Below are 24,673 nucleotides of genomic sequence, written 5' to 3'. Positions count from 1 at the left end.
GGCTTTAGAACGTATGCTGTTTTCACAGTGTCTGCTTTCCATTTTAGGTATAAACACAGTTATTGCGTGAGTACAAGTTTTTTTTTTTATTATGTTTCCTATTATATCATAGTTGCATGTAGTCGGAGCGATGCTAGAGATAACAGCAACGATACAAAGGTACACTAAGTTAAGGTTTGTGTGCACAGTGCGGTCGAACTGTTTCATGTTACATAAAAAAAAAAAGTTAAGAAAGGTTGTGGGTCGAAAAGGGCCAATCGCGTGTGCCACACTTAGGACTGTGATTGAGTATACGTTGCATTGGGTGGGTAAACATGGAGCCGGCGTTGAAAAGCCTGAGTTGGCAGCGGTGGGATTTGAACCCACGCCTCTGAAGAGACTGGAGCCTTAATCCAGCGCCTTAGACCGCTCGGCCACGCTACCACTGGGTAAAGTACTGATTGAAACGAGCAACTACGTATGCAATGTCTACATGCATTTTCCAATTGAAGTCAAAGAGGTTGCAAGTGCAGTCACCACACTTGTAATAGCTCAGTCGGTAGAGCATCAGACTTTTAATCTGAGGGTCCAGGGTTCAAGTCTCTGTTCGGGCAAGTTGTTTCTTACTGCATTAGGTGAGCGGTAATGTCCCGTACTACATGGTTTATTTAGAATGATGAAGAATTTGTACTTTGTGAGATATTTCTAAGTAAAATAGCATGTACTTGATAAGCTTGAAATAATTGCACACTGCATGTGTAACATGTTCTCCATACCAACTAGTTGTTTTAAACAGACTGTGGTAAATAGAGGACCGTTTAAATCTATATTTATGTGCAGCCTAATAATGCACTGAGTTTTAGATATTAATACCTACATATTTTATGTTGAATGTTAATTTTAGTTCTTGCTTCACAGAGCTGCTTTGTTATTGCACTGCACTAAACAGTTGGTATATCCTGCACTATTCCCTACATAATGCAGCATCAACCCTTAAGTCAGTCTGTCAGTGGTACAAAGTTACGATTTGGTTCAGTTCGTCCTAAAGGCTGCGATAAACGTGAGTACGTGAGCTTAAACACGTTGAACCCCCACTTTATAATGCAGCATCAATGATCTGTCAGTACATTACAATTTACAAAGGGTAAAGGCAAGTTCTTTATATGGGGAATTAGCTCAATTGGTAGAGTGCTTGCTTCGCGTGCGGGAGGTAGTGGGATTGATGCCTGCATTCTCCAATGCAGAAACATTATGATCGTTTAAAGGCAACACGTAATGTAAGACTCCTTTCGTCATTGCTCACTGAAACGCTGCGTCAAAAATGAGGTCAGTTTTCGCTCTATTTTCATTCATCGTTTAGTTTAAAGACCTTTATTAATTTTTTTAATTGACAAACATGCAATAACTTTGAAACAATCTTGAAACAAATCTTTTCACATTATTATGTATGGTAGAGGGTTAAAGATGTAAATTTGTATAAAGCATGAGCTGTAGCTGCACGCATTCAGTTTAAAACACTGATGCTCGCCTACAAAGCCAAAAATGGACCAGCCCCAAGCTACCATCGTGGTCTAATCAAACCCCGCTCTGTACCACGCAACCTCCGAGCCACTAGTCTCGCTCGACTTGAGCCCCCACCCAGGACTAAAGGAAGACAAGCATCAAGGCTCTTCTCTGTTCTAGCACCCAAGTGGTGGAATGAACTTCCTCTGTCTGTCCGAACATCTGAGTCTCTTGCTGTCTTTAAAAAACTATTAAAAACCCACCTTTTTACTAAGCACTTAAGCTGACTTGTACTTATTTACTAAAATTTTTTTTCCATTTCCAAAAAAACTAACAAAAAAAAAAACACTTTGGTTCTAACAGGTTTCAGCAGATTTGTGTTCTTTGACTGTTGTTTACTAAAACTTGAGAAATGAAATGTTTACTATGGAAGCACTTCTGTAAGTCGCTCTGGATGAGAGCGTCTGCTAAATGCAGAAAATGTAAATGTAAAACATTAGAAGTGGAAATCGAACCCACACCTCCAGGGGAAACTGCAAACTAAACACAGCACCTTAGACCACTCAACCATCCTGACCTGCTTGCAAAGGTCTAATACCAATCCCACAACACCCCCATGTGGACTAAGCTTTGGCTGAACTGTTGTATCTTTTCATATTATTATGTATGGTAGAGGGTTAAAGATGTAAATTTGTATAAAGCATGAGCTGTCAGAAGTGAGATTCAAACCCACGCCTCAATGAGAGACTGTGACCTGAACGCAGCACCTTAGACCGCATCCTGACTAGCTTGGGTACCGTTGACACCACATCATATATCAATAGAAAGGGAGCCCCATATGAGCACTCCAACTGACCAAATAATGTTTTTGGGTGGACCATTGTTAGCACTGTACGGCACTAGCATGTTAGGGTGTGTTTTATCTGGTATGAATGTATTAGGTACAGCCTTCTTGTTGGGTTTTTAACTGACTGGATTATGTGTTAATAACTCAAACCCTGTTTGTGCTGGTTGTAGGCTATTCAATCGACCACTAGATGTAGTGTAGTGTGTATTCGTGTTTCCTTAATTTCGTTGTGTTCTCCCTTAATGTAATTGCGTTCCACCTTAAATAATTTGTGTTGTCTCTTAATATATTCGCGTTTTTCCTTATTGTTGTTGTGTTGTCAGCTTTTGTTTGTTTTGTAAATGTTATTGTGTTTTAACTCAGCGGGCCACCGTAATATAGATGGCATAATATGAATACAGTTATAAAGTAAAACGATGTCGCATGCTGACCTGTGTGGAATACAACTAATGTATGTAGTACTAAGAAGTGTTTCTTAAGGGTTTTTTTGTGTGTTCTTGCTGGAACTGTTCTACAGGACAACATATGTTAAAGTTTGTAATTCAAGTCACATCCTTGTGAGGGTTAAAGCAAGCCTGGATAGCTCAGTCGGTAGAGCATCAGACATTTAATCTGAGGGTTCAGGGTTCAAGTCCCTCTTTGGGCGAGTTGTTTATTACTGCATTAGGTGAGCGGTAATGTCCCGTACAACATGGTTTAATTAGAAAGTTCAAGAACTTGTACTTTGTGAGATGTTATTAAGTGAAATATCATGTACTTGATAAGCTTGAAATAATAGCACTCTGTGTGTGTAACATGTTCTCCACACCAACTAGTTGTTTCAAACAGACTGTAGTAAATAGAGGACAGTTTAAATCTATATTCATATTTATATATTTATCTATATTTATATTTATCACTGGGCCAGTGATAGCTCAGTGGTTAAGGTACTGGACTAGTAAATAGAAAGTTGCCGGTTCAAGCCCCACCACCACCAAGTTGCTACTGTTGGGTCCTTGAGCAAGGCCCTTAACCCTCAATTGCTCATTGTGTAAGTTGCTTTGGATAAAAGCGTCTGCTGACAATGTAAATTTATGTGTAGCCTAATAATGCGCTGAGTTTTAGATATTAATACCCACATATTTTTTGTTGCCTTAAAGACTCACTTAAATCCTGATCTAATTTTTGAAGCTGCGATTAAGCGATGCCGCAACGAGTTTCATATTACATGATACCCTTAAATAATCATAATGTATCTGCACTGGAGAATGCGGGCATCGATCCCGCTACCTCTCACATGCTAAGCGAGCGCTCTACCGTTTGAGCTAATTCCCCTTACGATGCTCCCTTGTTCCCATTTTGAAGGTTGTGATATTACTTTAAACTTACCTTTTCTTTTTCATGTAATTACTGATATTTTACTGGATCTCTGCTGATATCTTGTGGGCCATATTGACTAATCAGTGAAAATTAATGTTTCCTTGTATAATAAAACCATTATGCTTATTTAGCTTTAATTAGCTTTAATTATTAAAGAGTTAATAAGATAGTGATGGTGAAACTAAAAACCTCAAGTGTTCTATTGCTTTTATACAACAGTTTTTACAAAATAAAGAAAGAAAATAAATCAAAGAAGCCCTGAATTTCATAATAAATATGCTTTAATATTGACAATACCTTCCGCCAAAAAGTAGTTCCACAACGAACTATTCATCCTGATCTTGCTCTGTTTATTATTGCAGCTCTGCTGGAGGGTAATTTTTTTTGGTGTTTGTGGTGGTGGTGGTGGTGGGGTCTTTGTTCCCATTTTGGTTTATTTAGTATATGATGTACTTTACATCCATTTAAATAATGTGAACATTTCCATTTTTGTCGTAAAATACTGCTGTAACAATGTAAATGGACGCTGAATAAACATACTTAAATGGATATTTAAGTATTTAAGTACATATTTAAATGGATGTAAAGTACATCATATACTAAATAAACCAAAATGGGAACAAAGACCGCACCACCACCACCACCACAAACACCAAAAAAATAACCCTCCAGCAGAGCTGCAATAATAAACAGAGCAAGATCAGGATGAATACATGATTCAGTTTCTCAGAGATCAAAAGCCTGGGTCCTGGCATCCATGTGGATGTTACTTTGGCACGTACCACCTACCTCAGCATTGTTGCAGACCATGTTCACCCTTTGATGAAAACTGTATTCCCTGATGGCTGTGTCCTCTAAAGAAGTAGATTTGTTTAAATCATGAGCTGTCAGAAGTGGGATTCGAACCCGTAAACTGCTTAATCTTTTCACATTATCATGTATTGTAAATGTACTGAATGTAACCCATCTGCTGCACTGTACACTTTGTCACTAGGCTGTAAACCAAAAATCAATAGAAAGGGAGCCCCATATGAGATCTCCAACTGACCAAATAATGTTTTTGGGTGGACCATTCTTAGCACTGTAACGGCACTAGCATGTTAGGGTGTGTTTTCTCTAGTCTGAGTGTATTAGGTACAGCCTTCTTGTTGGGTTTTTAACTGACTGGATTATTTATTAAGATTAATTATTATTCATTAAGAACTCAAACCCTGTTTGTGCTCGTTGTAGGCTATTCAATTGTCCACTAGATGACATAATATGAATACAGTTACAAAGTAAAACGATGTCTGTTTCGAGCAGTTTCATCGCATGCTGACCTGTGTGGAATACAACTGATGTATGTAGCACTAAGAAGTGTTTCTTAAGGGTTCTTTTAGGTGTTCTTGGTAGAACTGTTTCTACTTGAAGAACCATTTAGTATAATTTAAGGTTCTCTGCTAACTCAATTTGATTTTTATGGATTTTTTTATTTTGCCACATATAAATGCACATAACATTTTAATGAAAAGCAACGCATAATATAGAAAAGAGTACGTGAGCTTAAACATGTTGCACTCTCACTTTATAATGCAGCATTAACACTCTGTTAGTACATTACAATTTACAAAGGGTAAAGGAAAGTTTTGTGTAAGGGGAATTAGCTCAAATGGTAGAGCGCTCGCTTAGCATGCGAGAGGTAGTGGGATCGATGCCCACATTCTCCAGTGCACAAACATTATGATCATTTTGCAATCTGAAAAGATGAAATTACGGTAAAATTCGTTGCAGCATTAACCATAAGGCTAGTCTGTCCGTGTTACAATGTCAGTAACGCCCTATTTACGCTCAAACAGTTTTGTTTACATACCTTTTTTGTTTTGTTTTGACAGAAACGCATAAAGTTATAATTTTTTATAATGTTTTATTATTTGATACTGTTACAATTGATACATTATAAAGTATTGTACATATTTAAGTTCGGTGGCATAATTGGCTTGCTTTTAAAAACGACTACAGTGCGCCATCTACAGGCCATTCTTGGTACGTCTTGTTAAACCGTAGCCAATGTAAAACTGGTGCCCACACTTCTGTGGCTTGGGATCTACTATTTCAGTCAACAGGTCATCTGGATCTACTTTTTAAAAAGGTTGGCCTGATCATTTTTCAAGAATGCTTTAAAGCTTTTTTAAATGCGCTTCATTTGCCTGTATTGATATTCAGCATTACAGGGCAAGCGTGGGTCCAGTGTCACGAACACTGGGCTCAAGACAAAAATACACCCTGGACAGGGCGCGTCAAACCATCGCAAAGCATCACACACTAATTTATCCACTCACTCACACATACAGGTGCAATTTAGAGCAGCAATTACACCTACTGGCACGTTTTCATACCCGGAGGAAAGCCACGCATACATGGTGAGTATACACCGATCAGCCATAACATTAAAACCACCTCCTTGTTTCTACACTCACTGTCCATTTTATCAGCTCCACCATATAGAAGCACTTTGTAGTTCTACAATTACTGACTGTAATCCATCTGTTTCTCAACATGCTTTTTTATCCCCCTTTTCTTCAATGGTCAGGACTCTCCTGTGTTGTGCTGGTATGAGTGGATAAGACATAGCAGCGCTGCAGGTTTTTAAACACCTCACTGTCACTGCTGGACTGAGAATAGTCCACCAACCAAAAACATCCAGCCAACAGCGCCCTGTGGGAAGTGTCCTATGACCACTGATGAAGGTCTAAAAGATGACCAACTCAAACTCAAAGCAATAGATGAGCGATCGTTTCTGACTGTCTCTACAAGGTGGACCAACTAGGTAAGAGTGTCTAATAGAGTGGACAGTGAGTGGACACGGTATTTAAAAACTCCAGCAGCGCTGCTGTGTCTGATCCACTCATACCAGCACAACACACACTAACACACCAACACCATGTCAGTGTCACTGCAGTGCTGAGAATAATCCACCACCTAGATAATACCTGCTCTGTGGTGGTCATGTCAATAATTGTAGAACTACAAAGTGCTTCTATATGGTGAGTGGAGCTGATAAAATGGACAGTGAGTGTAGAAACAAGGAGGTGGTTTTAATGTTATGGTTGATTAGTGTAAACTTACACACTGCTGTATGTGCTTGCATGACTGTAGGACGCGTTTTCAGTGCATTACCGTAATATCCATAAAATGTGTCCTTGAGATTTCAGTGCAGCAAAGTTTGTGTAGAGACTGCAGCAGCGGATACTGTGTTTGTTTTGATTTTGAGGTCATACTTTATTAACAAGGTAAGTTTATTTTTTAAAGAAAAGTTTGTGTATATTAGCTTCTGGATATTTTCGGATGCTACGGACAAAACTGTGTTGTACTGCTATGATGATACGACTATGTTCCAAACCCTTTTAGACTCTTCCACCACCGTTAGCGCTTCTCTCAGTTAGTTCAGCTCATTACATATATTATCCACAGTATCGCTTACTTTTACAAACCCAATTTCAAGGTTTAGACAGAAGAGAAAATGTCAATGTAAATAGACAGCAGTTTGTAAAAGATGTTATTTATATTCTAGCATACAAACATACATCGCTCCAAAATATGAATGAACGCTTCAGCCAGGGTTGCCAGATTGCGCATTTAAAAGCCCGCCAAAATGCATGGAAAACTGCCCAACATACTCACGAAAAACAGCCGATAATCAGCGCTTAAACAATATTAAACCAGTTAAACATGACCTACTACTGCTGATATCTCACAAATCAGTGATTATAAATTATTAATGGCATATCTTTTCACATTATTATGTATGGTAGAGGGTTAAATATGTAAATTTGTTTAAAGCATGAGCTGTCAGAAGTGGGATTCGAACCCACGCCTTCAGGGAAGACTGCGACCTGAACGCAGCGCCTTAGACCGCTCGGCCATCCTGACTAGCTGGGGTACCATTGGTACCACCCTTGCCCCACATGGTCTAAGATTTGCACAAACTGCTTAATCTTTTCACATTATTATGTATGGTAGAGGGTTAAAGACGTACATTTGTGTAAAGCATGAGCTGTCACAGTGCCTTAGACTGCTAAAACCATTCTGTCTAGCTTGGACACTGTTGACGCCACTCCCACCCCACACAGACTAATATTTGTACAAACTGCTTAATCTTTTCACAAATTATTATGTTTGGTAAATTTACTGACTGTAACCCATTTGCTGCACTGTACACTTTGTCACTAGGCTGTAAACCATGTATCAATAGAAAGGGAGCCCCATATGAGCACTCCAACTGACCAAATAATGTTTTTGACACTGTAACGGCACTAGCATGTTAGGGTGTGTTTTCTCTGGTATGAGTGTATTAGGTACAGCCTTCTTGTTGGGTTTTTAACTGACTCGATTATTTATTAAGATTATTTATTAAGAACTCAAACCCTGTTTGTGCTCATTGTAGGCTATTAAATCGTCCACTAGATAGCATAATATGAACACAGTTAGGAAGTAAAACGATGTCCGTTACTAATAAATAAATAAATGTCTGTTATTAATAAAGCTACTTTGAATCTTGAATCTACTATCAAAGTTTCATGGCATGCTGACCTCTGTGGTATACAACTGATGTATGTAGTACTAAGAAGTGTTTCTTAAGGGTTTTTTGGTGACTTTTATTTTTGGCCAGGCAGTGTATGTTAAAGTTTGTAATTCAAGTCACATCCTTGTGGACACGTCCTTGTGAGGATTGAAATGTCTTGCAGAGCCTGGATAGCTCAGTCGCTAGAGCGTCAGACTTTTAATCTGAGGTCCAGTGTTCAAGTCCCTGTTCGGGAGAGTTGGTTCTTACTGCATTAGGTAAGCGGTAATGTCCTGTACTACATGGTTTGTTTAGAATGATGAAGAATTTGTACTTTGTGAGTTTTTTGTAAGTAAACTAGCATGTACTTGATAAGCTTGAAATAATAGCACACTGTATGTTAACATGTTCTCCACACCAACTAGTTGTACGCCCAGCTGTTTCAAACAGACTGTAGTAAATAGAGGACCGTTTAAATCTCTAATTACATTTACATTTTACATTTTCTGCATTTAGCAGACACTCTCATCCAGAGCGACTTACAGAAGTGCTTCCATAGTAAACATTTCATTTCTCAAGTTTTAGTAAACAACAGTCAAAGAACACAAATCTGCTGAAACCTGTTAGAACAAAAGTGGGTTGTTGTTTTCTTTGGAAATGGAAAATTTTTTTTTGTAAATATGTACAAGTCAGCTTAAGTGCTTAGTAAAAAGGTGGGTTTTTAATCGTTTTTTAAAGACAGAAAGAAACTCAGATGTTCGGACGGACAGAGGAAGTTCATTTCACCACTTGGGTGCTAGAACAGAGAAGAGCCTTGATGCTTGTCTTCCTTTAGTCCTGGGTGGAGGATCAAGTCGGGCGAGACTAGTGATTCGGAGGTTGCGTGGTACAGAGCGGGGGTTTGATTAGACCACGAAGGTAGCTTGGGGCTGGTCCATTTTTGGCTTTGTAGGCGAGCATCAGTTTTTAAACTGAATGCGTTCAGCTACAGGAAGCCAGTGAAGAGAACGCAGCAGTGGGGTGATGTGGCAGTGTTTGGGCTGGTTAAAAACCAGACGGGCAGCTGCATTTTGAATGAGCTGCAAGGGTTTAATAGTGGACATGGGAGCTCCTGCCAGGAGGGAGTTGCAGTAGTCCAACCGTGAGATTACAAGTGATTGGACCAGAATCTGGGTAGCTTTCCTGGAGAGAAATGGCCGAATCTTCCTGATGTTGTACAGGAGGAACCGGCACGATCTTGTCATGTTGGCTATATAAGGAGAGAAGGTCAGCTGGTTATCCAGGACAGCACCAAGACTTCTTACCTCATCAGATGGTCTGATCTGGGAGTCATCCAGAGAAATGACTAGGTCCTGGGTTGGAGACTGATCTCCAGGAATAAGCAACACCTCTGTCTTGCTGGGATAAAGTTTTAGATGATGAGCTGACATCCATTGTGAGATATCTCGCAGACATGCTGAGATGCGAGCTGAGACTTGTGTGTCTGAAGGAGGAAATGACAGAACGAGCTGAGTGTCATCTGCATAGGAGTGGTAGGAGAAGCCATGGGAGGCTATGACCTTACCCAGAGAGCGGGTGTAGATAGAGAAAAAAAGTGGGCCAAGTACAGAGCCCTGAGGAACACCGGTTGAGAGAGTGCATGGGGGAGATATGGATCCCCTCCATGACACTTGGTAGGAGTGCCATTCAAGGTAGGAGGTCATCCATTGCCATGCTGAACCTGTTACTCCAAGGTTGGAGAGAGTGGACAAGAGAATGCTGTGATTCACTGTGTCAAAGGCTGCGAAGAGGTCAAGAAGAATGAGGACCGATGACAGTTTGGCTGCTTTGGCTGCATGAAGCTTCTCAGTAACAGCTACAAGTGCTGTTTCCGTAGAATGCGCTGCCTTGAAGCCAGACTGGTACGGATCATGGAGGTCATTCTAAATAAGAAAGGAAGATAGTTGGTTATAGACAGCACGTTCAAGAATTTTGGATAGAAAAGAGAGGAGTGAGACAGGTCTGTAGTTGTTAATGTCTGTAGTGTCTAGTGTAGGTTTCTTAAGAAGGGGAATGACCTGAGCCTTCTTAAAAGCAGTAGGGACGACACCTGATGTCAGGGAGTTGTTGATGATGGGTGTGATGAAGGGGATTAGGTCCTGTGAGATGTCTTTGAGGATGGTGGATGGTATAGGGTCGAGTGTGCATGTAGTGGGATTGCTGGATGAGAGGAGCTGTGCAACCTCATCCATGGTGAGTGGGGTGAAGCTGGTGAGTGTGTTGGTGGGTTGAGGGTCAGTTGAAAGTGGGTCAGTCGGAGAGAAGGATTGATTGATTTTGTCAATCTTGTCCTGAAAGAATGTTGCAAAGTCAGTAGCAGTAAGAGAGGCAGATGGGGGAGGAGGAAGAGGGTTCAGAAGAGAGGAAAAGATAGCATGAAGCTTACGTGGGTCAGCAGCAGATTGTTCAAGCTTGGCTTTGTAAAAAGATGTTTTTGATGCAGTCACATCGGATGAGAACCTGGACAGCAGACCGTGGTAGGAGTGGAGATCAACACCAAGCTTAGATTTTCTCCACTTTCTCTCAGCTGCCCGTAATTCTCTTCTGTTGCTGCGCAATGCATCTGAAAGCCAAGGAGCAGGGTGAGAAGGTTTTCCTCGTTTAAGGGTAAGAGGACAGAGCTGATCGAGGACAATATTCAACCAGTTAAACATGGCCTACTACTGCTGATATCTCACAAATCAGTGATTATAAATTATTAATGGCATTTGAAATAATAAAAAACTAAGACTAAGATTTGTACTAACTTTTGTATCTTTTCACATTATTATGTATGGTAGAGGATTAAAGATGTAAATTTGTACAAAGCATGAGATGTCAGAAGTGGGATTTGAACCCACGCCTCCAGGGGAGACTGCGACCTAAACGCAGCGCCTTAGACCGCTCGGCCATCCTGACTAGCTAGAGTACCACAGATACCATCCTCGCCTCACAAGGAATAATATTTGTACAAATTCCTGAATCTTTTCACATTATTATGTATGGTAAATTTACTGACTGTAACCCATTTGCTGCACTGTACACTTTGTCACTACGCTGTAAACCATATATCAATAGAAAGGGAGCCCCATATGAGCACTCCAACTGACCAAATAATGTTTTTCGGGTGGACCATTGTTAGCACTGTAACGGCACTAGCGTGTTAGGGTGTGTTTTCTCTGGTATGAGTGTATTAGGTCCAGTTTTCTTGTTGGGTTTTTAACTGACTGGATTATTTATTAAGATTATTTATTATTTTTTAAGAACTCAAACCCTGTTGTGCACCACCCTTAGGCCAGACTTGGTACTCTGGTCCCCTTCATTGAAGTCTGTATACATCACAGAGCTCACAGTTCCATGGGAGAACTCAACAGAAGAGGCCTATGAGCGCAAGAAACTGCGCTACACAGAACTGGCAGCAGATGCTCAGCAACGAGGATGGAACGCGAAAGTCTATCCAGTTGAAGTGGGATGCAGAGGTTTTGTGGCTTCTTCCACCATCAGGCTGCTGAAAGAACTTGGCATCCATGGACAGGCTCTACGACAAACAATTAGATCAGTGTCTGAAGCGGCCGAAAGAAGCAGCCAGTGGATATGGATCAAGCGGAAGGACCATTGCTGGGCTCAAAGAGCATCGACAGGACCCGCTCACTAATTCCCCCCACACCCCATCCCATTAGAGAACCCAGGTCACAACCCTCCAGGAGGAGGATGAACAAGGTATACGATTAGTGCTAGGCTTGACTCGGGGAAGAGGACACCCCCTGCCTTGCATAGTCCCATGGGCTGTGCCACTTAAATAACCAGGCAATTCTCATGATTGGGCATGGGACACAAGCTCAGGTTTGATCATCCTGTAGCTGTATCGAACCCACGCCTCCAGGGGAGACTGCGACCTGAACGCAGCGCCTTAGACCGCTCGGCCATCCTGACTAGCTGAGTCATCCTCAACACCACCCCCACACGGACTAATATTTTTATATACTCAGAATGTGGCTCCGCCCATCCCGCCACTCACCAAGCCAACTACTGGAGGACCAACACTGGTTCTAAACCACCACCAGGTGAGAACCACCCTGAGGAAAGTCAATGCAAGCAAAGCAGCAGATCCAGATGGAGTTCCCGGCCGGGTGCTGAAAGCATGTGCCGACCAGCTTACAGTGGTGTTTACCAGCATATTCAACCTCTCACTCCAACAAGCTGCTGTCCCAACGTGTCTCAAATCCTCCACCATCGTTCCAGTACCCAAGAAATCAGCTTCATCATGCCTGAATGACTATCGTCCAGTGGCTCTAACACAACACCCATAGTCATGAAATGCTTCAAGAAGCTGGTGCTTTCACACATCAGAACAGTCATCCCATGTGGCCTGGACATGTATCAGTTTGCCTACCGACCAAATCGCTCAACAGAGGACGCCATAACAACAGCACTCAACACCGCGCTGACACATTTGGAGGAACTTGACAGCGATGTGAGGATTTTATTTGTGAACTTCAGCTCCGCATTTAACACGATCATCCCCAATAAACTGGTCAGCAAACTGGTGAACCTGGGCCTGAATTCCTCAATGTGCACCTGGATTATGGATTTTCTCACTGGACGTCCACAAAAGGTCAAAATTGGCAACCACACCTCCTCCACCCTCATCCTAAACACAGGAACGCCACAGGGTTGTGTGATAAGCCCTATGCTTTTCACATTTTTTACACAGGACTGTACCACCATTCACAATTCCAACAGAATAATTAAAATTTCAGATGACACAACTATAGATGGACTGATCTCCAACAATCAGGAAATGGCCTACAGGCAGGAGGTAGCTCACTTGTCTGATTGGTGTACATTAAACAACCTGGCTCTTAACACCTCTAAGACAAAGGAGATCGTCATTGACTTTTGAAGAACAAAGGAGATAAACCACCTCCCCCTGCACATCCATGGAAACAAGGTGGAGATGGTGAAAAGCCTGAAATTCCTCAGAGTCTACGTGTCTGACCAGCTGACGTGGACCGTTAACACCTCACACCTGATTAAGAAGGCTCAACAAAGACTCTTCTTTCTCAGGAAGCTGAAAAAGGCCAAACTACGGCAGAACCTACTAGTAAACTTTTACAAGAGCACAATAGAAAGTATTCTGACCAGCAATTTCACAGAGTGGTATTCAAGCTGCACTGCCGCCGAGTGTAAGGATCTGCATCGCGTAGTGAAAACAGCTCAATGGATTTTTATTGTTCTTTCTTTTTTTTGTGATTACTACTACTGTCTTTCTTCTACTGCTGCTACTCTATTGGAGAGATGCCACTCGAAATTGCATTGTACTTGTGTATAGTGACAATAAAGATTCTATTCTATTCTTCTATTCTATGCTGCATTATAAAACGAGGGTGCAACATCTTTGAGCTCACGTACTCTTTTCTATATTATGCGTTGTTTTTGAACCATCACAGACTCAGTTTATTTAAAACGTTGATCTTAGCGTTTAGGACGAACAATGTGAGGTCTTTTATAAAGTGCATTTTGTCTTTGATTTTGTTGGACCTGTAGGAGATTGTCCTGTTCTTGTTGCAGCTCTGCTGGAGGGTTATTTTCTTGGTGTGGTGGTGGTGGTGGTGGTGGGGTCTTTGTTCCCATTTTGGTTTATTTAGTATATGATGTACTTTACATCCATTTAAATAATGTGAACATTTCCATTTTTGTCGTAAAATACTGCTGTAACAATGTAAATGGACGCTGAATAAACATACTTAAATGGATATTTAAGTATTTAATTACATATTTAAATGGATGTAAAGTACGTCATATACTAAATAAAGCAAAATGGGAACAAAGACCCCACCACCACCACCACAAACACCAACAAAATAACCCTCCAGCAGAGCTGCAACAATAAACAGAGCAAGATCAGGATGAATACATGATTCAGTTTCTCACATTTTCAGTGATCAAAAGCCTGGGTCCTGGCATCCATGTGGATGTTACTTTGACACGTAGCACCTACCTCAGCATTGTTGCAGACCATGTTCACCCTTTGATGAAAACTGTATTCCCTGATGGCTGTGTCCTCTAAAGAAGTAGATTTGTATAAATCATGAGCTGTCAGAAGTGGGATTCGAACCCGTAAACTGCTTAATCTTTTCACATTATCATGTATTGTAAATGTACTGACTGTAACCCATCTGCTGCACTGTACACTTTGTCACTAGGCTGTAAACCATATATCAATAGAAAGGGAGTCCCATATGAGATCTCCAACTAACCAAATAATGTTTTTTGGGTGGACCATTATTAGCATTGTAACGGCACTAGCATGTTAGGGTGTGTTTTTTTTCTGGTGTGAGTGTATTAGGTACAGCCTCCTTGTTGGGTTTTTAACTGACTGGATTATTTATTAAGATTATTTATTATTTTTTAAGAACTCAAACCCTGTTGTGCTCATTGTTTGCCTGTTAGTTCCTCGTTGCCTTGTTGCTGTAGCTCAAGCAGCTTGTTCTGTTGGAATTATGACTGCAGTCTATCAGGGAGCAGTGGCTGACCGCTGGGAAGCCATGTTCATATAGTGGTTAGCACTCTGCGTTGTGGCCGCAGCAACCCCGGTTCGAATCCAAGTCACGGCACTGTCTTTTTCTATGCCGTGCTTCGAAGGTTTCTATTCTCTCCTCGGGCAAGAGACCGAAATGAGGCTGGAGCTTCAGAAAAGTCAGAACCGTTGTCAAACATGGGCCAGTGGTGCAATGGGTAACACGTCTGACTACGGATTAGAAGATTCTAGGTTCAACTCCTGGCTGGCTCGGTTTCCTTATGCCTTATTTTTGTCTCTAACTCCTTGTGTATGGAGCACCAACAATGCATCCAACAATGGAGGTCTTGTCAAAGTGAAAAAGACTTGTCAGAGTGGAAAGAAGTGGCTGATGCTGGCACCAGCTGACACAGCCTTGCAGTTTCCCATATGGTCTAGTGGTCAGGATTCCTGGTTTTCATCCAGGTGGCTCGGGTTTGACTCCCAGTATGGGAATTGCCTTCTATGATTGGACTTGAGCAAAACTTTGCCCATTACTTCCTCTGCGCCTTGCTGCTGTAGCTCAAGCAGCTTTTTCTGTTGGAACTATGACTGCAGTCTATCAGGGGGCAGCTGACATGAGCCACCAGTGGCAGACTGCTGGGAAGCCGTGATCGTATAGTGGTTAGTACTCTGTGTTGTGGCCGCAGCAACCCCGGTTCAAATCCGTGTCACGGCACTGTCTTTCCGTATGCCGTGCTTCGAAGGTTTCTATTCTCTCTCTTTTTTTGTCTCTCTAACTCCTTGTGTATGGTTCTCTGTACCCCAGATCCAACAATGCAGGTCTTGTCAAGGTGACAAAGACTTGGCAGAGCGGAATGAAGTGGCTGATTCAACCGGTGCTGAGCCTTCCAGTTTCCCATATGGTCTAGCGGTCAGGATTCCTGATTTTTACCCAGGTTTTCGACTTCTGGTATGGGAATTGGCCTTTATGATTGGACTCGAGCAAAACTTTGTGTATTAGTTCCTCGGCGCCTTGTTGCTGTAGCTCAAGCAGCTTGCAGTTCAAATCCTAGGCCATGTGGGGGTGTTGAGGAAAATTGGCATTGTTAACGTGCAAGCAAGTCAGGATGGCCAAGCAGTCGTTCAGCTCGCAGTCTCCCCTGGAGCCGTGGGTTTGAATTCCCCTTCTGACAGCTCATGCTTTATACCTTCAAAATGGGAACAAAGATGCAAATGCACATAAGGTATTACAGTTACATATAATCACAAACACCCCCCCCCCCCCCACCACCACCACCACCACCATTAAAAAGAAAACCCTCCAGCTGCACTGCAACAAGAACAGAACAATCTCCTACAAGTCCAACAAAATCAAAGAGAATGCACTTCATAAAAGATCTCATCCCCGAATATGGCTGCATGTTGGCACTGTCGGCTGACTGAGACTTTTTGAACTGCACTATTTTGGCCCTTACATAAAGCAGCATCAACCCTTAAGTCCGTCTGTCAGTGGTACAAAGACAGTTATGCAGCATTAACGCTCTGCTCTGTCAGTACATTACAATTTGCAAAGGGTAAAAGAGGTTCATAGTAGAGGGAATTAGCTCAAATGGCAGAGCGCTCGCTTAGCATGTGAGAGGTAGCGGTATCAATGCCCGCATTCTCTAGTGCAGAAACATTATGATCATTTAAGGCATCACGTAATATGAAACTTGTTGCGTCAATGCTCACTGAAACGCAGCATCAAAATTTACAATGTTACAATGACATTTATGCTCTATTTTAACTCAAATCATTTAGTAATTTTTTTAAAGATTTTTTAAAAATCTTTTTTGATTTTTAAATTGACAAACGCAATAACTTGTAATTTTTCAATTTTGAAATGTTTTTGGTTAAAGCAGCGGTACGTGACATTTTGTTGGTTTTTCATCTGGTGAACTGCTTTGTAAAAGATGAACAGCTGAAACTCACGACATCCCCTTTAAATGCAGCATCAACCCTTAAGTCAGTCTGTCAGTGGTACAAAGACAGTTATTATTTTTTTCAGTTCGTCCTAAAAGCTGGGATGAACATTTTAAATAAACTGAGTCTGTGATGATATAAAAGCACCGCATAATATAGAAAAGAGTACGTGAGATTAAACATGTTGCACTCCTACTTAATGCAGCATCAATGCTCTGTTAATCCATTAAAATTTACAAAGGGTAAATGATAGTTTTTGTAATAGAAAACTAAGACTAACTAGGACTAAGATTTGTACGAACCGTTATATCTTTTCACATTATTATGTATGGTAGAGGGTTAATGACAGTCTGTCAGTAATCAGTAATGTCATTAATGCCCTATTTACTCTTAAACAGTTTTATTTACATACCTTTTTTGTTTTGTTTTGACAGAAACACATGAACTTATAATGCTACAGTATTAAAATGCATCAGAGTTTTATTTCTTAGTTTGATCACTGCTATTGATATAACTGAAATGATATTATTGTTATCTTTTTTATTTACTTTTTGAAGTTTTTTTGAAAAAAAAAAAAAGACTCACAGTGATCATTACCAGGATAAAACAGGCAGTGAATGAATGAATGTATTCCATAATAAGAAACAATAAGAACATCCATCATACCACCAGGTGGTGGAAGTGTGATTGTGTGGGGATGCTTTGATATTTGGGTGACTTCATGGGAGTCTTAATCGATTGAACCAGGAATAATGAACCACTGCATTGATTCTCAGTGCTGAGAATCATCCACTATCTAAATAATACCTGCTCTGTGGTGGTCCTGTGGGGGTCCTGACCATTGAAGAACAGAGTGAGCAGTCTAGAGTCAGTAATTGTAGAACTACAAAGTGCTTCTATATGGTAAGTGGAGCTGATAAAATGGACAGTGAGTGTAGAAACAAGGAGGTGGTTTTAATGTTATGGCTGATTAGTGTAAACTCACACACTGCTGTATGTGCTTGCATGACTGTAGGACGCGTTTTCAGTGCATTACCGTAATATCCATAAAATGTGTCCTTGAGATTTCAGTGCAGAAAAGTTTGTGTAGAGACTGCAGCAGCGGATACTGTGTTTGTTTAGAAATTGTGGTCATACTATTTTCACCAAGGTAAGTTTATTAAAATAAACGTTTTTTGTGTATTAGCTTCTGGATATTTTCGGATGCTACGGACAAAACTGTGTTGTACTGCTATGATGATACGACTATGTTCCAAACCCTTTTAGACTCTTCCACCACCGTTAGCGCTTCTCTCAGTTAGTTCAGCTCATTAAATATATTATCCACAGTATCGCTTACTTTTACAAACCCAATTTCAAGGTTTAGACAGAAGGGAAAATGTCAATGTAAATAGACAGCAGTTTGTAAAATATGTTATTTATATTCTAGCATACAAACATACATCGCTCCAAAATATTAATGAACGCTTCAGCCAAGATTGCCAGAAACCGCCCAAACATACTCACGAAAAATCCCGATAATCAGCGCTTAAACAATATTAAACCAGTTAAACATGATCTACTACTGCTGATATCTCACAAATCAGTGAATATAAATTATGAATGGCATTTGAAATAATAAAAAACTAAGACTAAGAAGTCTTAATTTGATTTTTATGGATTATTTTATTTTGTCCCGTACAACATGCTCTATTTAGAAAGTTGAAGAATTTGTACTTTGTGAGATATTTCTAAGTGAAATAGCATGTACTTCATCAGCTTGAAATAATAGCACACTGTATGTGTAACATGTTCTCCACACCGACTATTTGTACGCCCAGCCGTTTCAAACAGACTGTAGTAATTGCACTGCACTAAACAGTTGATATATCCTGCACTATTTTGGCCCTTACATAATGCAGCATCAACACTCTGTTAGTACATTACAATTTACAAAGTGTAAAGGAGGAAAGAGCTAAGGGGAGTTACAGTAGTTCAAAAGGTAGAGTGCTCGCTTAGCATGTGAGAGGTAGTGAGATCGATGCCCGCATTCTCCAGGTTTTAAAATTATGTAGAGAAACAGATGGACTACAGTCAGTAATTGTAGAACTACAAAGTGCTTCAATATGGTAAGCGGAGCTGATAAAATGGACAGTGTGTATATAGAGCAGGGGTGCCCAAATAATTCCTTATAAGGGGCCAAAATTTAATCTCAGTGAGGGGCCACGGGCCAAAACTAAAAGTTATTTTAACTAGGGCTGGGCGATATTGCAAAAAAAAAAAAAGATTCTGATTGTGTTTTTTTGTTGTTGTTGTTGTTGTTTTTGTATAATGCAATTGAAAAAAAAAAAACATTTTTTGCATTTTAATTTAAAAGACTGCAGAAGTGTAAAAAAAGTAACAGCACCACCTATAATTATCTTTTCAAGGGACTCAAACTTTATAACAATAACAATATAACAATTAACAATAAACAGAAATCTTAATTAGCTATATGCTTTTTAGGAACAGCTCACAAACAACTCACTTTAAGTAATTTGCAGCAGAACCTCCTTACATTAAGAAAAGTGCAAAGCTACAAAAAGTTCTTTACAGATTTCTTAAAAGAAACACAAGCCCGTTTACTGTTTTCACCAATGAAGTTAGTGTATCAGTATCTACACTGGGGGACCACAAGTAATCACTCAGCTTTCATTTTGTCCCCTTGTGATTGGGGGGTGGATGGAGCGGCACATTCCGCTTCTAACAATATTGACTACAACTCCCATGCTCCCACAGACTGTCACGTGACTACCACAAGTCCCCGGTCAGTCAATTCTGATCGGTCCTCCCACTCCGGAGTTTTGATTCAGTTCAGCTGTGTTCGATTCCATGAATCTTAATTAAACTCTTCTGTTTGTGAGTCTCGTTGTGAAGTTTTGCCGATCGTGTTTGCGCTCCTTATTTCTGAATCTAACTATTACCGTGTATGACCCTTGTTGTCTTCCGTTTACTGTTTTTACTCTTTTGATATTAAACTGACATGTTGGTATTTTAATTAAAATATAAAGTATGTAAACAATCGCGATTGTCACATTTCTAACATCGTGTGAAAAAACGTTCATTCGAATTAATCGTGAAAGTCGCCCACCCTAATTTTAATATTGCATTAAATTTAAAAATATCACGTTTTTGTTGTTAAATAAAACACTACTGTTTATTCTAATTAACAGTGCTTTTATTTATTTCAACGGATGATAGATGTTTCTTTTTAGGAGCAAAAATATTTGAACAAATGTAAATTTGTAAAGAAAAACATGCAAAGCAAAATATATACTGTATATATACGTATATATAATCAATATTCAAATATTCAATATATTCACCTTTCCTCGCCACTGTACTTTGAGAACAGGTGTGCATGTTTTGTTTCGTAATGCTGACGGATGTTGTACTCCTTTAGTGCAGCCACTCTCTATCCGCAGATGAGGCAAACTGCGGTTTAATCTATTTCGGTGAAAAAATATTCAAACTGTTTTTAAATGTTTTAAACGTTTATCCAATGCCACTGCCTCATACGCTCCATGATTAACAGCCTCACTCGTGTCATCATGTCTGCTGACAGGAGCTCCACAGCGCCCCCCTCTCCTATCCACTGTCTCATGTAACATTGTGGTCAGCCAATGAATTGCAGCTAGCGTTATATGCAGTTCAACACTGTTAAAAGAAATTCCCAGCTACTGACAAAAGTAAGCGCTACTTTGATATAGTGAGGCGGGCCAGAAAAAAGAGACGGCGGGCCAAGTTTGGCCCGCGGGCCCCAAATTGGGCAGCCCTGATCTAGTGGACAATTGAATAGCCTACAACCAGCACAAACAGGGTTTGAGTTCTTAATGAATAATTATTACTCTTAATAAATAATCCAGTCAGTTAAAAACCCAACAAGAAGGCTGTACCTAATACACTCAGACTAGAGAAAACACCCTAACATGCTAGTGCTGTTACAGTGCTAAGAATGGTCCACCCAAAAATCATTATTTGGTCAGTTGGAGATCTCATATGGGGCTCCCTTTCTATTGATTTTTGGTTTACAGCCTAGTGACAAAGTGTACAGTGCAGCAGATGGGTTACAGTCAGTACATTTACAATACATAATAATGTGAAAAGGTTAAGCAGTTTATGGGTTCGAATCCCACTTCTGACAGCTCATGATTTAAACAAATCTACTTCTTTAGAGGACACAGTCATCAGGGAATACAGTTTTCATCAAAGGATGCACATGGTCTGCAACAATGCTGAGGTAGGTGGTACGTGTCAAAGTAACATCCACATGGATGCCAGGACCCAGGCTTTTGATCTCTGAGAAACTGAATCATGTATTCTTCCTGATCTTGTTCTGTTTATTGTTGCAGCTCTGCTGGAGGGTTATTTTTTTGGTGTTTGTGGTGGTGGGGTCTTTGTTCCCATTTTGGTTTATTTAGTATATGATGTACTTTACATCCATTTAAATATGTACTTAAATACTTAAATATCCATTTAAGTATGTTTATTCAGCGTCCATTTACATTGTTACAGCAGTATTTTACGACAAAAATGGAAATGTTCACATTATTTAAATGGATGTAAAGTACATCATATACTAAATAAACCAAAATGGGAACAAAGACCCCACCACCACCAACACCACCACCACCACCACAAACACCAAGAAAATAACCCTCCAGCAGAGCTGCAACAAGAACAGGACAATCTCCTACAGGTCCAACAAAATCAAAGAAAAAATGCACTTCATAAAAGACCTCACATTGTTCGTCCTAAAGGCTAAGATCAAGGTTTTAAATAAACTGAGTCTGTGATGGTTTAAAAACAACGCATAATATAGAAAAGAGTACGTGAGCTTAAACACGTTGCACCCTCACTTTATAATGCAGCATCAACGCTCTGTTAGTACATTACAATTTACAAATCCTAAAAGAAGATTTTGTGTAAGGGGAATTAGCTCAAATGGTAGAGCGCTCGCTTAGCATGCGAGAGGTAGTGGGATCGATGCCCACATTCTCCAATGCCGAAACATTATGATCATTTAAAGGCAACACATAATATGAAAGTCGTTGCTCACTGAAACGCTGCATCAAACATTAGGTCAGTCTGTAAGTTCTACAGTGACAGTTATGCTCTATTTTTACTCAAATCGTTTGGTTTAAAGACCTTTTTTGACTTGTTTAAATTGACAAATATAGCGCCCCCTAGCACCCCTGGCTGTATTTGGAAAGCGCTCCCTGACTTCTTTTATTTGTTTAAGAAATCTCTTTCTTTGTGGTAATGTAAGGATTTAAAAGGGCCATTACTTATCAGTACTTACGATTATTTTATATTTAAGCTCTACTCTTATTTAAACTGAAAAAACTACTTCAATTACCCTATATATATGTGGTACTAACCTTGCACAAAAAAAACACCATTTACTAACACCATTTACAGTAGCTGTATTAACATTATCCCTGACTCACATACCAAACTTGTATACGTTAATAATACTTAAACAAATTAACTATTTACTCATTTACACAATCATTAATATGCATTTCAAACCCCAATATATTTTACAAAAATGTTATAATACAGATTCACTCAAATTACCATCAGTAATATTCAAAACATTATCAATCTCTCCTAAGTTAGGTAAATAACTAACTAAAAAAAGTGTACCCAAAATTACCGTTGCAGGCCTGATCCAACCTAATAGTCCCAATCAGCACAGATCACGAAGTATATTTGGTCGGTTGTGGTGGAGCTGTCCACGTTCTTTGTTTACATGGATGAAACAGAAAAAATCCACCAGTCTTTTTCCTTTTGATCTTGGATGAAACAATCAGAGTTTATCCGATGCTTTTAATCCACTGTAATCGTCACAGTTGCTGAGGAAGCGTACTGCCTTCAATGTCCATGCGCGTAAACTCAAGAGACGAAGTTCACGGCTGATACAGCATAAACAATGTCACTAATCGACTGCAAGATGTTAATATAAGACTCACTGTCCGTTTGTCTTAATGCATCAAGAGAGATAAATCCTAAACAGGTGTTTTACTCGCTTAGGCCTACATGACACTTTTTTCTTCTTTTCCACCCACTTTCTCTCGCTCTTTTCCCGACCTGTGACAGTTCATGCTGATTGGCTTAAAAATAAATCAAGGGAGGGCTATACATACACTTTACTTTAAACAGCATAAAACAACCAGAACACTGGTTATAAATTAACATAAACAAAATATTAGTTATGCCCAAATTTTAATTGGGCTACACAAACACACAATAACTTATAATTCTCCAATTTTGAAATGTCTCGGAGTTTTATCTGAAACGACTTTTTGTTAAAGTAGAGGTACGTGACTTTTTAATGGTTTTTCTTCTGGTGAAACTGCTTCATAGAAGATGAACAGCTGAAACTCACGACATTCCCTTTAAAATGCAGCATCAACCCTTAAGTCAGTCTATCAGTGGTACAAAGACAGTTTTGATTGGGTTTAGATCGTCCTAAAGGCTGCGATAAATAGAGTCTGTGATGGTTTAAAAGCAAGGTATAATACAGAAAAGAGTATGTGAGCTTAAACACGTTGCACTCTCACTTTATAATGCAGCATCAACGCTCTGATAGTACATTACAATTTACAAAAGGCTAAAGGGGTTTTTAAAGGTGCTTTAAAGGTGAAGGCTGTTGCTGTTTACACACAAAGAAAAACATCTCTGGAGGAGAATTTTGCACGATTGTTTTCCAGTCATTAAAATGTAATGTGCATTTATATGTGGCAAGAGAAAAAAAAATCCATAAAAATCAAATTGAGTTAGCAAAGAACCTTGAATTCTACTAAAGGGTTCTTCAAGTAGAAACAGTTTTACCAAGAACACAAAAAAACCCTTAAGAAACACTTCTTAGTGCTACATACATCAGTTGTATTCTAGAGGTCAGCATGCGATGAAACTGTGATAGAAACAGACATCGTTTTACTTTATACCACAGTTAGTTCCGACCTTACAATCTGATTGGTTGAGAAGCGTTCTAACCGTGCTGATATTCGTGATAACAGCACAGCCTTTTCACACCACAACTGTATTACTCCGCTGACGCGTTGCCAGTAACGACAAGCTTCATGCACACAAACGCGCACGCAGGCGACACAGACCTTTTTCCCGATCGTAGTGTTAAACTTTATATTCGTTGTGGAACTACTTTTTGGCGGAAGGTATTGTCAATATTAAAGCATATTTATTATGAAATTCAGGGCTTCTTTGATTTATTTTCTTTCTTTGTTTTGTAAAAACTGTTGTATAAAAGCAATAGAACACTTGAGGTCATGTGTTATCGCGAATAACATCACGGCTGCGACCGAATCACAGCCGTGATGTTATTCGCGATAACACACTCCCTCTCGTGTTCTATTGCTTGATTCTAACGCAATATTAACTGTATTCATATTATTCCATCTAATGGACGATTGAATAGCCTACAACAAGCACAAACAGGGTTTGAGTTCTTAATAAATAATCCAGTCAGTTAAAAACCCAACAAGAAGGCTGTACCTAATACACTCATACCAGAGAAAACACACCCTAACATGCTAGTGCCGTTACAGTGCTAACAATGGTCCACCCAAAAACATTATTTGGTCAGTTGGAGTGCTCATATGGGGCTCCCTTTCTATTGATATATGGTTTACAGCCTAGTGACAAAGTGTACAGTGCAGCAAATGGGTTACAGTCAGTAAATTTACCATACATAATGATGTGAAAAGATTAAGCAGTTCGTACAAATGGTGGTGTCGATGGTACCCAAGCTAGTCAGGATGAGGTCTAAAACACTAAGTTCAGGTCACAGTGTCCCATGAGGCGTGGGTTTGAATCCCACTTCTGACTGCTAGTGCTTCATACAAATTTATGTCTTTAACCCTCTAACATACATAACAATGTGAAAAGATTCAGCACTTTGTACAAATCTTTGGCCATGTGG

The 24,673-nt window shown here is 39.9% G+C and overlaps 7 non-coding genes across 7 annotated transcripts; 4 read left to right on the top strand and 3 right to left on the bottom strand.

Moving 5' to 3' along the window:
* Positions 1-341: 341 nt before the first annotated feature.
* trnal-aag (transfer RNA leucine (anticodon AAG)) lies at positions 342-423 on the bottom strand. The gene has a single exon. It is a non-coding gene; the product is annotated as a tRNA-Leu (tRNA).
* Positions 424-5,321: 4,898 nt separating this feature from the next.
* trnaa-agc (transfer RNA alanine (anticodon AGC)) lies at positions 5,322-5,394 on the top strand. The gene has a single exon. It is a non-coding gene; the product is annotated as a tRNA-Ala (tRNA).
* A 2,120-nt stretch (positions 5,395-7,514) lies between these two features.
* On the bottom strand, positions 7,515-7,597 carry trnal-cag (transfer RNA leucine (anticodon CAG)). The gene has a single exon. It is a non-coding gene; the product is annotated as a tRNA-Leu (tRNA).
* Positions 7,598-11,082: 3,485 nt separating this feature from the next.
* Positions 11,083-11,165, bottom strand: trnal-uag (transfer RNA leucine (anticodon UAG)). The gene has a single exon. It is a non-coding gene; the product is annotated as a tRNA-Leu (tRNA).
* Positions 11,166-14,966: 3,801 nt separating this feature from the next.
* On the top strand, positions 14,967-15,039 carry trnar-acg (transfer RNA arginine (anticodon ACG)). The gene has a single exon. It is a non-coding gene; the product is annotated as a tRNA-Arg (tRNA).
* A 150-nt stretch (positions 15,040-15,189) lies between these two features.
* On the top strand, positions 15,190-15,261 carry trnae-uuc (transfer RNA glutamic acid (anticodon UUC)). Its single transcript has one exon. It is a non-coding gene; the product is annotated as a tRNA-Glu (tRNA).
* Positions 15,262-21,657: 6,396 nt separating this feature from the next.
* On the top strand, positions 21,658-21,730 carry trnaa-agc (transfer RNA alanine (anticodon AGC)). Its single transcript has one exon. It is a non-coding gene; the product is annotated as a tRNA-Ala (tRNA).
* Positions 21,731-24,673: the final 2,943 nt, after the last annotated feature.

The sequence above is a fragment of the Trichomycterus rosablanca genome, chromosome 10 (genome assembly GCF_030014385.1).
Source record: "Trichomycterus rosablanca isolate fTriRos1 chromosome 10, fTriRos1.hap1, whole genome shotgun sequence".
Lineage (NCBI taxonomy): Eukaryota > Metazoa > Chordata > Actinopteri > Siluriformes > Trichomycteridae > Trichomycterus > Trichomycterus rosablanca.
The sequence above is the reverse complement of the archived record's forward strand: the minus strand, read 5'-3'. Positions and strand labels throughout refer to the sequence as shown.